This window comes from Stegodyphus dumicola, chromosome 11, assembly GCF_044657685.1.
Source record: "Stegodyphus dumicola isolate Sdum_Otavi_A_Nest chromosome 11, ASM4465768v1".
Lineage (NCBI taxonomy): Eukaryota > Metazoa > Arthropoda > Arachnida > Araneae > Eresidae > Stegodyphus > Stegodyphus dumicola.
Window position 1 is genome coordinate 55,454,146 of NC_140778.1, and position 15,013 is coordinate 55,469,158.

The following is a 15,013-nucleotide window of genomic DNA, read 5'->3' on the forward strand; positions in this document are numbered from 1 at the left end:
ATCAGATAAACTCTATTGTCTGGTAAACCGGACTGTCTAGTAATGTTTTCGGTACTGTCTAGTTTCCGGGAATGGCGATGTATGCAAGCTTTTTCCTCTTTCTGCCCTAAGAATAAACAGCTCATAGGGGAATTCTGAAAAATATATAACCCTTTCATATATGTACTCATACCCTGATATTCACAATAGCGTTTCTTAATTTAGATAGCTTTGAGCATGCAAATTCAGTAAAAATCAGAAAACAAGTACCATACTTATAACAAAGCAGGTTATCTCAGTAAATGAAGGGAATTAAGTATCGGCGGTGGCAAGATTTTCCCATGGTTTGAAGACTAAGTAATTTATTCCTTTCAGAAAATTTTCTCGGAAAGCAAATCATCACTTACGGATAGAAGAATGTTCTAAGAACTACGGGACAAATTTATAATGGGAATAAAAGAATGAAAGAAATCGGAAACTCTTTTCTAGTAATCATTTTACTCCTCGAAAGTTGGTTTCAGTATCACCTTTTTAAGGAAATGACACATGAAATGGATTTCAGAAACTGAATCTCGAAATCATCAATAACTATCCAAAATTCTGCATTTGTAAATATTTATCTAATTTGCATTTCAACCAAATGTTGAAAACAAAGCGGAAAAAAATCTCCTTACAAAAAGGGAAAAAAAAAAAAAAAAAAAGATTTCCATTTTTTACAGTGATATTCCATTAAATTATATCAGAAAATCATATCACTGATGGATGCAATAAATACTAATTTCAGACATGTTGCCTGTTTATGTTGTTAACTCTCTTTTGCAACTGAACACTGGTAGTTTTGCCTAAGTTTGAATTCCGGCGAATGCGTTCGTTGCTTGGTATTTTGGTGAATTTTAGGTTGAATATATCAAACCAGTTTCCCTGAAAAAGTCATCTACAAACGCATCCTTTTCCTCAAGCAGGTGCCCATCGTATACTGCCTGACGAATGTGCAAGAATTTTTCTTCTTTTACACAGCTTTCATAATCATATATTACCCACCAGGCGGCCGAGCGGTAAAGACGCTGAACAATGGTAGTTCAGTCCGAGGTTCGAATCCCGCGAACGGGCTGGCTGCATGGTCGTTTTCGTGTTTTACTCCATGTGTACATGTGTAACGTCTATACGAGCCAGTTTCCCTTAGAAAGTCCTCCACTAAAGCATCTTTCCATTTAGGCAGATAACCCTCGTGTGCTTTGCCTTGAATAGCACCATACCAATAATACCATAATCACATATTATATTATTGAACATTTTTAATTTGCAAAACTATAAGTTATGGAAAACTCAATGACATATTTATTTTAAATAAAAAGATAAAAATTAAATGCGTCATCGACATCATTTTGTTAGTAATATCATTATATAATCTATTGTACTTTTTTTTTTTTTTTTTTTTTTTTAGTGTACTGGGGAATTAAAGAAAATTTCTCAAAAGTATCATCATGTTTTCGTAAACTGATATATAGTGTTAAATTATTATATTAAATTTCAGTTTATTATAGCAGAAATCGTAAATAGCTGCATTATGTATAGCTCTTGCTTCGCTGAGCTTTCAGAAGTTAATCTGCGTCCATCCGCATAATCGTTGTGGGATCTTAATTCTACTGACCGATGTTCTATAAATTTAAAATATTTTGCCCTGCCTAAATTCTGTAGCTCTCTACATTCTAAAACTTTTGCCGTTGTCAAGTGCCAAATTCTTAGAATTTCGCCATCCCTAAATTTTCTTGTTCGATGCCTCTTTAAATTCTAAGAATTTTTCAGCCATTAATCTGCCTCCTGGCCAGACGTGTTTTTCGATGCCACATATGTCACTGAAAAAGTTGAAAAATCGGAATTTTAAAAGAAAACTTCCTACTTTTCATCAAATAAATTTTATCGATTAGCAGTGCTATGGAAGCATTAAAACATTTATGTAATAAATATACAAATACTTCAGAAACATTTTTTTCTCTCTACTGAAGAAAGGCCTGTCTCTGACTACCTGCGAATTTGATTAAGTTTTATCCAAAATCTACGTCAAAGCGTTTCTTTTTGGCCTAATATTAAATTTTACATTGGCATGTTCCTGTCCCTGCTTGATGTTGACAAGATTTATTCAAAACTTACTGTTCTTATTTTTTATTTTAAAACAAACAATTTAAATGGAAATCCTCAGCTTGCTTTTATTTATTTAAATAATAACATTTGATAATGTGAATTGAGATCAAGAAGTGATTTGCGTATTTGAACCCAAAAAAATGTTAAACACCAATTTTGAAGCTTTTGTTTTGGTTTGCTTTATTTTTCCTTCAAAGCAAGGGAGAGCTATCTGCCTAAAGGGAGGAATGCCTCCGTGGAGGACATTCTAAGAAAAACTTACTCGCGCCCACATTATGCACAGAGAAAACCACAAAAATTCCACTTTGAAAGGTAAAAGTGTCTAATTTTTTAGAGCGAGATTTTCCTAACAATGAATTTTAGCAATTTAATACAAGTGCTATATTTAATTAAGAATTAAAACAATGTTCTTTTGTGATTTACGTAAGGTAACTCTTTCTGTCAAAAATAATCATATGAAAATGCACCGAATTTCAGTACCATGTAATTTAGTTCGGAAACTGAGAGGTATCTGTGACATCTTGTCTATATGTAGAAAATTTTTAATAAGGTTATTATGACTGAAATTTGTTTCAAAATATTCAATCAACCAATAAATGCGATGAAGGTAAACGCCCCTTTTATAAATATGAAACAAGATAAACGAAATAAATTTGTGGTAAAATGAATTACAAACATTATGTCAAAATGACTGACACTGAGCATGTGTTTGTTATTTTAATAGTAATTTAATTATCAATTACATGTAGCTTTCAATAGGAATTAGGTATTTTAAACCTCTTATAAATTTTTTCTTAGCGTTAAAGCTCGATAACATGAATCAAAAACAGAAAATTAGTTAAACTACACTGTCTCACTAGTCGTAAGATTATATTACTGAAATACGCATATAAAAACAAATTAACATTCTATAAACGTACATTAAAATACCGAAACGCAATAAAAATTAATAACATTTATACTTAAAAGCAACAAAGCCGGGCTCATGTGAATCACTAGAAGAGGCGCCAAATTGGCTATGCGAATTCGAAAATTACTTTAATTATTAGGGGAAATAAGCTTCGTCAAACTTAAATCAATAAAACAAACCAAAAAAATTGCAAGAAAACCTAGAAATTAATGCAATATGCATTTCAGTGTTATTTCTTATTTATCAAAAACGAATTTTTTAACTTTTTCATTTGAAAATTATAAATAATTGGCTACATTATTTCTCTGAATTTATAAAACTACGATTAAAAAAATACTTTAAGAATTATGGTATAATTATGCTATAAGAGTTATGACATTTTGATTTAATACAATTACTTTTGCTTAATACAAGTGTAGCTATTTTTATATTTATATGGACGCGCATTGACCTTTCTGCCTCAGGTGAAAAATTATCTTGGCACGGCTCTGATAAGCAATTAAGATTAGAAATATGCACAAAATTAGTAACAAGGCAATACAAAACTTCCTTTTTCTGTTTTGGATTTCCAGAAAAAAATATCTTTTTTCGTAGCATGGACACAAAACGTGTTCCTTCCTCCGTAAGGGCAAAAGCAGCCCATCTGCTTACTCGCCTCTAGGCGGTAATCAAAGGACAGTAGGAAACCATCACTTAAGTGAAACGACTTGTTGATCGCCCTACAAGAAGGGGGAAGAAAATCTAACAAAGGCCGTTTTCAGGACAATTTTGGTTCACACTAAATGAAAAAAAAAATTGTAAACATGTTTAAATTTTACTGCAGTTTTCGAGACGTAAATAGATTTGAATGCGAGCCGCCCGGTGAATTAAACAAATCTAATAAGAAGCAATAAATTTTCATGGTATGAAGTCCACTCAAAAGAATGCATGGGACATTTCTACCCAGTTAAGTGTAGATACGTACCAATAGTACTTCATTTCTTATTATTTTACTCTATAGACATTTCTACGTATATATTCAGAACACTCCCTTTTATTCAGTAAGATTCATTTATACTACTAACACAAATTTTGCTAACTCTTTGAAATATTTTACGAAAATATCTTGTATTTTCTTACACCCATCCTACTTAAATCACCAAAAATACACTGAACCTTCATTTTCCTTCATGTGAAAACGTCACTCGGATTCTTATATGATTCCATCATTTACCGCAGAACTTTATAAACACTACTATATTTGAACTTATCACAGCCTTACTCTCTTAACAAGGTACAGAAGATTGAATTATATTTTAACTACAGAGAAGAATATTCACATTGTAAAGTATTATTTTAAATTTAACTTAGCCACATTTCGTGAATTAGAACTTAAAGTCTATAATACACATGGAATTAATATTCAGCCATGGAAATGAAATATTATCGCCTTTTTCCCAACTTGGAATATAAAAATTTGTCAACCTGGAATATTTTTAACGTATTCATTGTAACTTAACTAAAAAATACTTATATTTCACATTGTCAATAATTTATTTAGCACTGAACTTTACAGCCTTTTTGAGAACGAAATTTGGCCCACCAGTGGCCGAGCGGTAAAATCGCTGAACACTGGCAGTTTGGTCCGATTTTCGAATCCCGCGAACGGGCTGGCTGCATGGGCGTTTTCTTGGTTTTCCCCATGTGTAACGTGTATACGAGTCAGTTTCCATTAGAAAGTCCTCCACGAAGGCATCCCTCTCCTTAGGCAGATAGCCCTAGTGTACTTTGCCGTATACTCAATACACCAATGAGAACGAAATTTAATTTATCATACTTGACAAATAACTCCTACATAGTTATGATACATTACACGAAATATTGAGTAGAGTTCCAAATAATGATCCAACATCGTAACATAAAAGACCTAACAGAAATAATTTTAAGATAGAAATTTCAAACTGACATTGTTTAATAACGGACTTTTACAGCTTTTTTCACATTTAACTTCTCATAGATAGTAAATAAAATTACACACAAATAATTATACAGAATAGGTAATAATGACAGAAACTCCATATAATGATCTACTATAGTCACCAACTTTAAGAGTTTTAACGCATTTAATATGTCATTAGAAAGACCACACTTTTTTGAAAAGCATTATTTTATTTAAACATTGGAGCGACACAGTCCTGCGCACATGTATAACATTTCTATTTATCATGAGCATGACACATAATAAGTAAATAAAAGTTTCCCAAAGTACGAAACGCATATTTCTTTTAACCGGCTGTACTAAGAAAAGATGCAGTATGGAATGCTTAGAACCACTCGGTGCCACAGTTCCTCATTTCCCAGCGCATTGATCAAAATATACATGTACTTTAAAATCAGTTAAACAAATTCAAATGCAAGTATTTAAACAGGAATACTTCACAAATTAGATAAAAGATAGGTACACAATGAACTTAAGTGATAAACACAAAAAAGTATGTAAGGACCAAGAAACAAAAATGTATTCGTGCAGAAACTTTTAAGATAAAGTTGCTCTATTTTTGCACGTGGGTTGCATGTTTCGTTTCAGATTAAGCAAACATTCAAGATAATTGCTGTATAGCTAGGGATTTTATTCACACTTGCTAGTAATTTAATTTATTAGAACAGTGACAGACATATAGGAGAAGTATGCCATATCCATGAAAAAAAAAATTTCCCAAACCAGACTGTAATAGTGAAATATAAAGGGAATAAGAAAATGCCATATTACCAACAAAATTAGTATCTGAGTGTGCAAAACATGAACAAAAAATGAATATTTTTTCTGAAAATGTTCCGAATGTGATAAGTCAGGAATAAGAACTTTGACTAGTTTCATGAACAAAGCATGAAAAATAATGAAGAATTTTTAATTTTATTTTGTCTGTAGTACGTTTACTTATACTAAAATCTTCCATTTGGTTGACTGTACTTTACATTTAGATGCAAGTTGATAAATCAGACTGATTTTGTGTTTTAAAGCTTCAGATTGAGAACTATTACAACTTCAGAAATAATACAACTCAAAAGCAAAAAGATTAAAACGACAAGAGAATATACTGTAAGTAAGCGAACGCGATAAATGACTTTTCTGGGCTGATTTTCATGAATTCATAGATTGATAGCAAAATTTTAATGCACTGTATATGAACTATTTTTCAAATGCATTACGATCACTGTTTTTCAACTATAAGTAAACATTTCATGTTAATTTACCATTTTTCCTGAGATTTATCTACGTATTTACTAAATTTTTGCATTTTGTTTATAAATATAATACCAAAAGGACATAAAGAGAACATTTGTTTCTTGAAAATGTCCATATTTTTACCCAACTGTTATTTCTTTCATATCTTTGAAGTAACCTATTAAACACATAGTTATCTTGTATTGCCCAGACAACCGTTGGCCTTGCCAATGTCTGAGGGAAGTCACAAAGCTAGAAAATTTAAGAAATATTTTATCATTACGAAGAACTTCTTACTTCGTTTTCGATGAAAATTGACCGAATTTAGTAGTTCATTACCGATCTATTTCTTCTTTATCATATTCGAAATAAACAATTAACCGTACATACCTAATACATTGCATTGATGAGTTATATTTTAACTTACTGCATTGCATTTCAAGTGAATGTGTTATTGCAGCTTTTAATAAAATCTTAAAAGCTGAAATGAGTGTTTCATTACCAAATTAGTACTTTCTAACTTCATTCTATTGAAACGAAAACATTCATAACTTATTGCAAAGAAATATTTTTACATGTTATACTTTTGAATTAATTTTCATACCACAGTATTTTCTTTGAAAATTTGTTTCCTGGTCCACTGCTAATATATTACTAATTTTCGCTCTTTCAATACATTTCGTACATGACCAAAAAACTCAGTTTAGAAACGTTTTTACTTAACACCTTGTATTGCATTGCTTTCATTTTTATTAAATATCATGCGAATATTTTTAAAAAGGCATATTTTTTTCCTTCTGTTTGGACAATTTTAAACAGCATTTTACTATTACAGAGACTATACTTTGGTAAAATCGCAAGGGTTAAACTGAACGTTTCATTACTAATTTTGAAGATTCTGGAGATATCCTACTTAAAAGTTCATAACCGATTAGCAAAATAATTTATATATGTACTTCGTTGTGCTCGTGGTTAAATTTTAAATCGTTGTTCAACTATAACACTTGATTTCTAGTGAAGTATCGAAATGATTATTTACTTTCCGCTTTTTCCAAAGAATTTCCTAGACACATATGTTTAGTACAGAAAATTTTCTTAACTTAAAAGTATTATTACCGAAACAGAAAACATGCAAAATTTTACTGAAAATTTATACTTTTTTTTTTTTTTTTTTTTTTTTTTTACAAACATGTACACGAATACCCACATTTAATTACTTAATGTGTATTTTCCTATATCAGAACGAAAATTTCGAACGAAAATTTTTAAATAATGTCATGTTCCATAAAATTTATGTATTTGTGATGTCATTGTCAAACGTTTTGAAAGTGTGCTCTAGGTAGTCGTTTAGACATTTCGAAACTGTTTTCTCTTTGCTATTGGAAACTATTTTATCTCTGCTGCTTTATCTCTTTAAACATATCCCAATGAATTGTCGATACTTTTTTGGTTTATCTTCAGCTTATGAAATATTTAAATACTTAAAAATATATTTTCAAATCGTTTATGTAGACACTTGTGATAGATTTCCTGGATGTTTCTTTTGGAGAATGTATTTATTTTATTCACGTGAATGAAGCTGATGTTTTCTTAAAATTTTATTATGACAGAATACCGGATTTGTTCTTTTTATTCAACATTCATATGAACTTCAGTATTCCAAATCTCTCACGTAAATGTAATTTTTCCTATCAGTAATAGGAAGACGAAAGGAATAAATGCAGTTTATGCAGACATAAGGTAAAAATCTGGAAGTAAAGGAAATTCTTCAGAACTAGGCAATTCAGTAGAATGTGCTAATATTCATCCTATTCGAAGGTTAAATTTTGGAATTACATAGCATATAAAATGTAAATTTAATAAAAAAAGATCAAGTATACTGCAAAATCTGGACGGTAATTATACAAAATTAGTTATAAAGCAGTTTTTCATAAAAAAAGCGGTTCCAACGAAGAAAATATGCCAGCAATCTCCTGAAACACTAAGCAGGCGTTTGATCTTCGCTCTTACGTAGAATTTACAATTCTACTTAACTTTTGTAAGAGCAAAGATCAGGTGCTCTCTTAGAGTTTTACTCTCTTAGAGTTGATTCTTAGAGTTTTAGGAGACTGTTTGGTTTGGTTTATTTAATTATGGCAAAGAACCCTAGGACTATCTGCCTAAGGGGAGGGATGCCTTCGTGGAGACTACTTAAGGGAAACTGGCTGATACACACATTACACATGGGCAAAACCACGAAAACGCCGGTGGGCGGAGGTCGTCAAAGAGAGAGCAGTGTATGGGTCATTGTGGGAGGAGATAAGGCCCACACCAACACAGGCACGATCAGCAGATGGATTGTCCATTCTTACTGTGGTATATCTCCGTATCTTAGCATGTCTGCTTGGTTTTAACAAGGACTGAAGTGCAAAGCAGGCAGGTTGATAGATGTTGATAAAATTATTGATATTATCCAGGTCTTGACAGAAACCCCGGCAATTCCACGAAATAAATGTGCCTATTATTGATGCTTGTTTTGATGGTGGTGTTTTTTCGACTTTCGAGGCAAAGTGTTTCGGAAGGGATAACTCTTGTTCAACGTCCATTTCGTCTAGGCGTCCTGAACTCATGCTTGCAATAGAACCTGGCTTGGGGGGTCCTGGGTTTGTGCTTATTTTTCTCTTTGATAACATCCCTATGTTTAATTAAGATACAATAGCACGCCGAACAAATATTAATTTAGAAGTCAAACAACAAAAATCAGCGTTATATTTTGTTTTAGGAGATTTTAAAAAATTCTGTTGTCATTCCCTTCTTTCCATCAATTAGCTATAAAGTTGCAAGTAGTTTGCAGAAATTTAACTTTCGGGTCGTTTATTCTCCCATCAATAAAATCCAAGTTCCATACTCAAGGACCCATTCCGGATATGAATTCCTGAGGTATTTACAGGATTCCTTGCCAGTGTGGCTTAATTTACATTGGCCAAACTCAGACTGCTTTAAAATTTCACGTTAAGGAACATGAGACATATGTTAGAAAAAAAGGAAACACAGAAGTCTTCTGTTGCCCAACATTGTTGGTCCGAAAATCACACTTTCAATTTTTCTGCTGCCAAAATTATTGAAAAACATCTTCCATTGGTGAACTGGATTTTATAGAGGCCTTTCACATTCAAAAAAATCTTTCTGTTCTAATTAACGACCCTAATTCCAATCCATCTTTGGCTTCAGCCTTTAAAGAAATTATGTTTTAGTTCTGGTTTCATCAACAAATGACGCCAGTAGCTTATCTCCTGTCCAGGCTTTCTTATCTTATCTAATCATTATAGCTTATCTCGTTCATTTGCGCTTTTGCAGCTGAGGATGATGGCCCGATAAAACCATCGAAACTAGTCCTATGAAAATTTGAAAATGTAACGATGATTTTTGTTGTTTTAATTAATCTCTATGTTCATTCTGTTTTCTTTTGGACGCAGTCACCAGCGTACTACTTTCAACTTCAGGTTTTTTTCTCTGATTTTTGATTTCTAGGATCATCTGTCATTGCTAGTTCTTTTTTCTGTGCGGTTATTGTGGTTTGCTTTGATATTGATCTGAATGATTTTGTTGCGGGTACGTAAGATTTATTATGTCTTGGCTGATTAGAGAGAACAAGTCTTTTGGCTTCTGCAAATGATATCTTTTGTGTAATTTTAATGTTCTCAATTTGTTTTTCTATCTGCCATTTCGGACATCATCTTGAAAAATCTGGGTGCTCACCTTTGCAATTTATACATAAGGGGAAAGCAGAGCAGCCTTCACTGGCATGGCCTACGATGGAATATCGAGCGCACGTGAGGCTACTGCGACAAGAGGTCTTTCCATGTCCAAAGCGCTGACATTGAAAGCAACGCATTGGATTCGGTATATACGGCCTGATTGAACAGTTTAGGTATCCAGCTTTGATGTTCTTATGCAGGTTAGGAGACTTGAAAGTAAGCGTATGCTTAGTGGGAATCAGAACCTTCTTTTCGTATTTTGATCCTACGAGTACCACACACGTTATGATCTGCCGACTCTTTAACAGATTCCTCTTCAGTTACTCACAGTCAGAGACTGAAGACTGTCAGAGATTACTCCTTGGGACAAATTTAGAGTGTTATGTGGTTTAACTGCAATGTTTGCTTGTCCTAATTTAGTTAGTTACAAAAGAATAAAAGAATATTAGACTGCTTTCCAGACACAGCTTTTATCAAAAGGTCTCCACACCGAAATCTCTTTATATTTTTCAGTTCTCCTACAGAAGACAAAAGATGTTTGTTCATTAGAAAGGGTGACATTTTTTTCAATTCTTCAGAGCTGGCTATAATTAAGAAATGTGGAGAAATACATCTGACACAGTCCTTTCTATGTCGTTTCTTAGTTCTTTGGTCACAATCGGAGTATCGGGTACATTGTTGGAGCAGAAAGGTATCATAGCATTCATATTTAAATGGAGAAAGATTCGGTTCCGACCGCCCCACTCACCATGGAGCTGAACAAGGGGACGTGGATTCCTACACCAGGGCTAGCCGGACCTATACGCAAACTGAAGTCCCACAGTCGGCTTTCCCAAAAGGAATAATACAGAACTCAGCAAATCGGGACCCGGAAGTGTGTTCTACGTCATTACTGGATATGTACCTTTGATATCTCCGTTGGCAGTAAAGCTTGGCGGAGCATTTGGCGTTATTTTTTTCTCGCGTAAATTTTTCCGCAAGCTCAAGAATTGGCGCCAATTTAGTTTAACTGCTAATTAGCAGCTGTGATGTGTGTATTTTTTTGCGCCATTTTTCTCGCTTCATTTGAGCTATTTACTTCTTTTCTTTAATTAATAATTATTTGTATTTTGTTATATTTATGAATAGTGTTTGATTTGATTTTCATTTAATTTATAGTTGCTTTTTACTTACAGCGTATTTAATTATAACTAAATTACTGACCTGTGTTTCGATTTGTAGTTGTTTGTTTTGCCTATATGCAACCAAAAAAAGATGAAATTACTTATAATTCGAGATTCAATGGTTAAATATTTGGATGAATATATTTACCGGCGAATCTTCTGAATTATGAAATTGATTTGCATTCTTTTCGTGGTGCAGTGATAGAAAGGTTAAGACGCAAGATATCCTTTTTGGACAATCAATACCATTTGATTTTGGTACGTGTTGTACCAACAATTCGGATGACAGGGTTGAAGTTGTTCTTAAAAAGTACGATTGCCTCTTTAAGGATATTAAACGTTTAAACCTGAATATCAGTGTTGTCATTTCAGATATCCTACCATGTGGTGAAGACTTTTTCACAATTTTAAATTAGCGAGTAGCAGCTTTGAACCGTTTGCAGGTAATTAATGAGAAAATTTACAAATTAATTCTGAAAAAATACTGTCAAAATGTTTCACCAGAACCATATGAACCTTCATATGGTTCTGTTATGGTTTTAGATATGTATGTAGAAAGTCTGTCTGATGAAGTAGGAATTCAGGTTTCTGAACGCCTGGACAACAGATCAGTAACGGCCTTCACAGTATCATCTATTTTTACACACCTTACCGGAAGCAAGGTCAAGTCTCTCACTCATAAACCAAATCACTCATAAACCAGAACCATATGAACCTTCATATGGTTCTGTTATGGTTTTAGATATGTATGTAGGAAGTCTGCCTGATGAAGTAGGAATTCAGGTTTCTGAACGCCTGGACAACAGATCAGTAACGGCCTTTACAGTATCATCTATTTTTACACACCTTACCGGAAGCAAGGTCAAGTCTCTCACTCATAAAGAAACATTGGAATTCTAAATATGTCCGACACTCACATTCCTTTAAAAGATGCAAATATTGGGAAATCTTCAATATTAAATGGATCACTCTAGATTCTAAATGTATAAACTGTTAGATGTAGTAGCGTACATATTACCAGATCAGTGCTGTGAAGTAACATTTTAAGTTGGTAGACTTGGGTTTTCTGTCTATCGTTAAGGAGGGATACTCAATGACATACTCAGTTGCTCTGTTTACATCTTTTGTTCAAGATTATTCAACAATTCAAGATTGTTCAACAGTTCAAGACAACCATTGTTCAAGATGTTGGAAATTATTGCAAGTATGTCAATTTAATAAGAAAAGTAAACAAAAAAGAAAAAAATTGGTTTAATGCAAAACTTACCATCGGTCAGTGAACGTTTTGAAATATTGTCTACTGATACTGTTGGAGGTTTAAATTATTAAAATTCTACTAAAACGTTTATCCACATAATTATTGATCATGCAACCAGGTATATGTGGCCTTTTGCTTCTAAAAGTGTAACTACTGATACTTATATAAATTGCTTAAGGCAAATTTTTCAAACTCAGGTAAAAAAAAAAAAACAATTAAGTGATAGGAATGCTGCTTTTACATCTTCAAAATTTAAGCACTTTTTAAGGAATCATAATGTAAAACAATTATTAACTACTGCATATAGACCCCAAACTAACGGTAAAATTGAACATGTTAATCAAACGATTATAACTAGGTTAAAATATAAGCTAAATTCTTGTCTAAGTAATATTGCGTGGACAAAATAATTACCCCAAGTAACTGAAGAATATAATGACACCCTTTATTCTGTAACAAAATTCCCACCATTATACTTAATACTTAATGGAAAATTACCTTATGATTCCTTAATTCAAAGTCGAGAATTATATCCGATACAAGAAGCTAGAAAAATAGCTCAAAAAGATCTGATAATTATCATAATGCAAATAAAGAAAGCTATGATACTCTTTATACACCTCGTAATTTTAAAATAGGTGATTTAGTAATGTATGAAAAATTTTAATATCATAATGCACGTAAACTTTCTCCTCCATTTTCAGGACCTTACAAAATTCTAAAACAATATTCTGAAGTTACTATGAAATTGATAAACCTAATCCTCTAACTAAAATCAGAAATTGTTCATTCAACTAGACTAAGACCTTTGAATTCAGCAAGTGAATTTAAATTAACTGTTAGAACCAGTAGAATTCCTAATGTCTGCCCAAAATTAATTTAATTTTTCAAAATTCCCTATTAAAAGTTTTCCTGATTATGACCTTTTAATACCTGATTTAGATCTAAACCTTAACTACGACAAATTCTTTTCCCGATCTTGACCTTTTGTACTTTTCACATAATTTTAGAAAACAAACATTTTCTTTCTTACATTATTTTGTAACATTTTTTTCCCCTTTATTTCTTCTTTTTGTAAGATAATATTCATTTCTAGTTTTGTAGGATTTTGTATTTTTACAAAAACACATTGCTACAATGTACAATGTCAAAAACCAGTTACCTTTTATTAGACAACAGAGGTTTTTGATATTTTGTACCTAGCACCCCCCAACCATCAGCGAACTAGTCACGCTGATCTATTGGAGAGGAAATGCCAAAGAATTTTATTCAAGGTGTTATTGTCTTATTAAATATTATATTATATTCTTAGAGATTTATATTGAACAGTTTTCTTAAGGTATTATATCAAAATGTTTTATATTAAATTTTTAAATTATTTTAAAATATGTCAATGTATTGTTAATTTACCTACGATGAGAAAAATGAACGCACGTAATACATTATGCATAAATTGTGTATCTTCTAAGTTTTATATGAAAAAATGTTCCCCGCATAATTTTTAAATATCTTCTATTCAAAAATTATATATGAAACCATATTCATTGGAACAAGTGCATAATATCTGTGAGCTTATCTTTATCTTGTGGACTTACTGGCATCAGGAAACTTCAATCAATATTTTCACTCGATGAATAGGACTGTTCAATGAACATTTTGAGAAAAATTGAGGTTTTCTCTGATTGTAATTTATTATTTATTCTTCTTCTTCTATATATTATTGTCTCATAGTTCTAAATTTAGTTATAAATTATATGTTCATTTATGAATCATTGTAAAATTATATAATTAAAAAAATTTCTAATTATATGAGAAAGATCATGATTTATGAAAGTGCATGGTTAAAGCCTGTAAGCTATGTCCTGGATGTCTTTCTTCATGTCTTTTCTCATACTTCTTGCTTCACTAATCTACTAATGCTTAACTTGCCCGGCCTCTTGTTTTTGAGGGGGGGGGGAAGATGTAAAAAGCACGAGTCTTTGCTCTATGTGAACACGCAACCTTTAATTAACTTTCTGCAGTTTCAGGATCTTCCCCCTAAACCAGTATTTTCGAGAACATTCCAGCCTATTACGTAACCGCTTCTATAAATAGAGAACTTGCGCCATTTTGCGTCAGAGAGATCGCCTTCTCCCTCTGCTGCTAAGATCTGTGCCGCTGCACTTCTGTCTTTTTTTTGTTAGAATAAAATGGCGCATTGAAATTAATTTATTTAGTAAACAATGATAATATGCCTGTGAATTGATAAAGATGTGGTATCAAAACAATTAACTTCTGTGTCGTCCTTGGATTGAAAAGCTTCACTCATGTGCCCGACTGCCAAAATATCACACACATACTACTATATTAGGCAAGAGTTTGTAAATTGCATTGTTTTTCTTAAAATTTGGTTTTCTACTCTTAATTGACTTTTAATTAATTTAATTAAATTTAACTCTAGTCATTTACTTGCTATTTTCTTAAAATTCCACTGTTTAAATTTTTTTTTTTTTTTTTTTTTTTTTTTTTTTTTAATAATTCACAACATTTGATTTTATTTTTGGTTTTGAATTTTAATTTTATCCTTGCATATATGAATGATGAAACACGAAATGAGTAATTGAAGAGTTAGAATTGGGG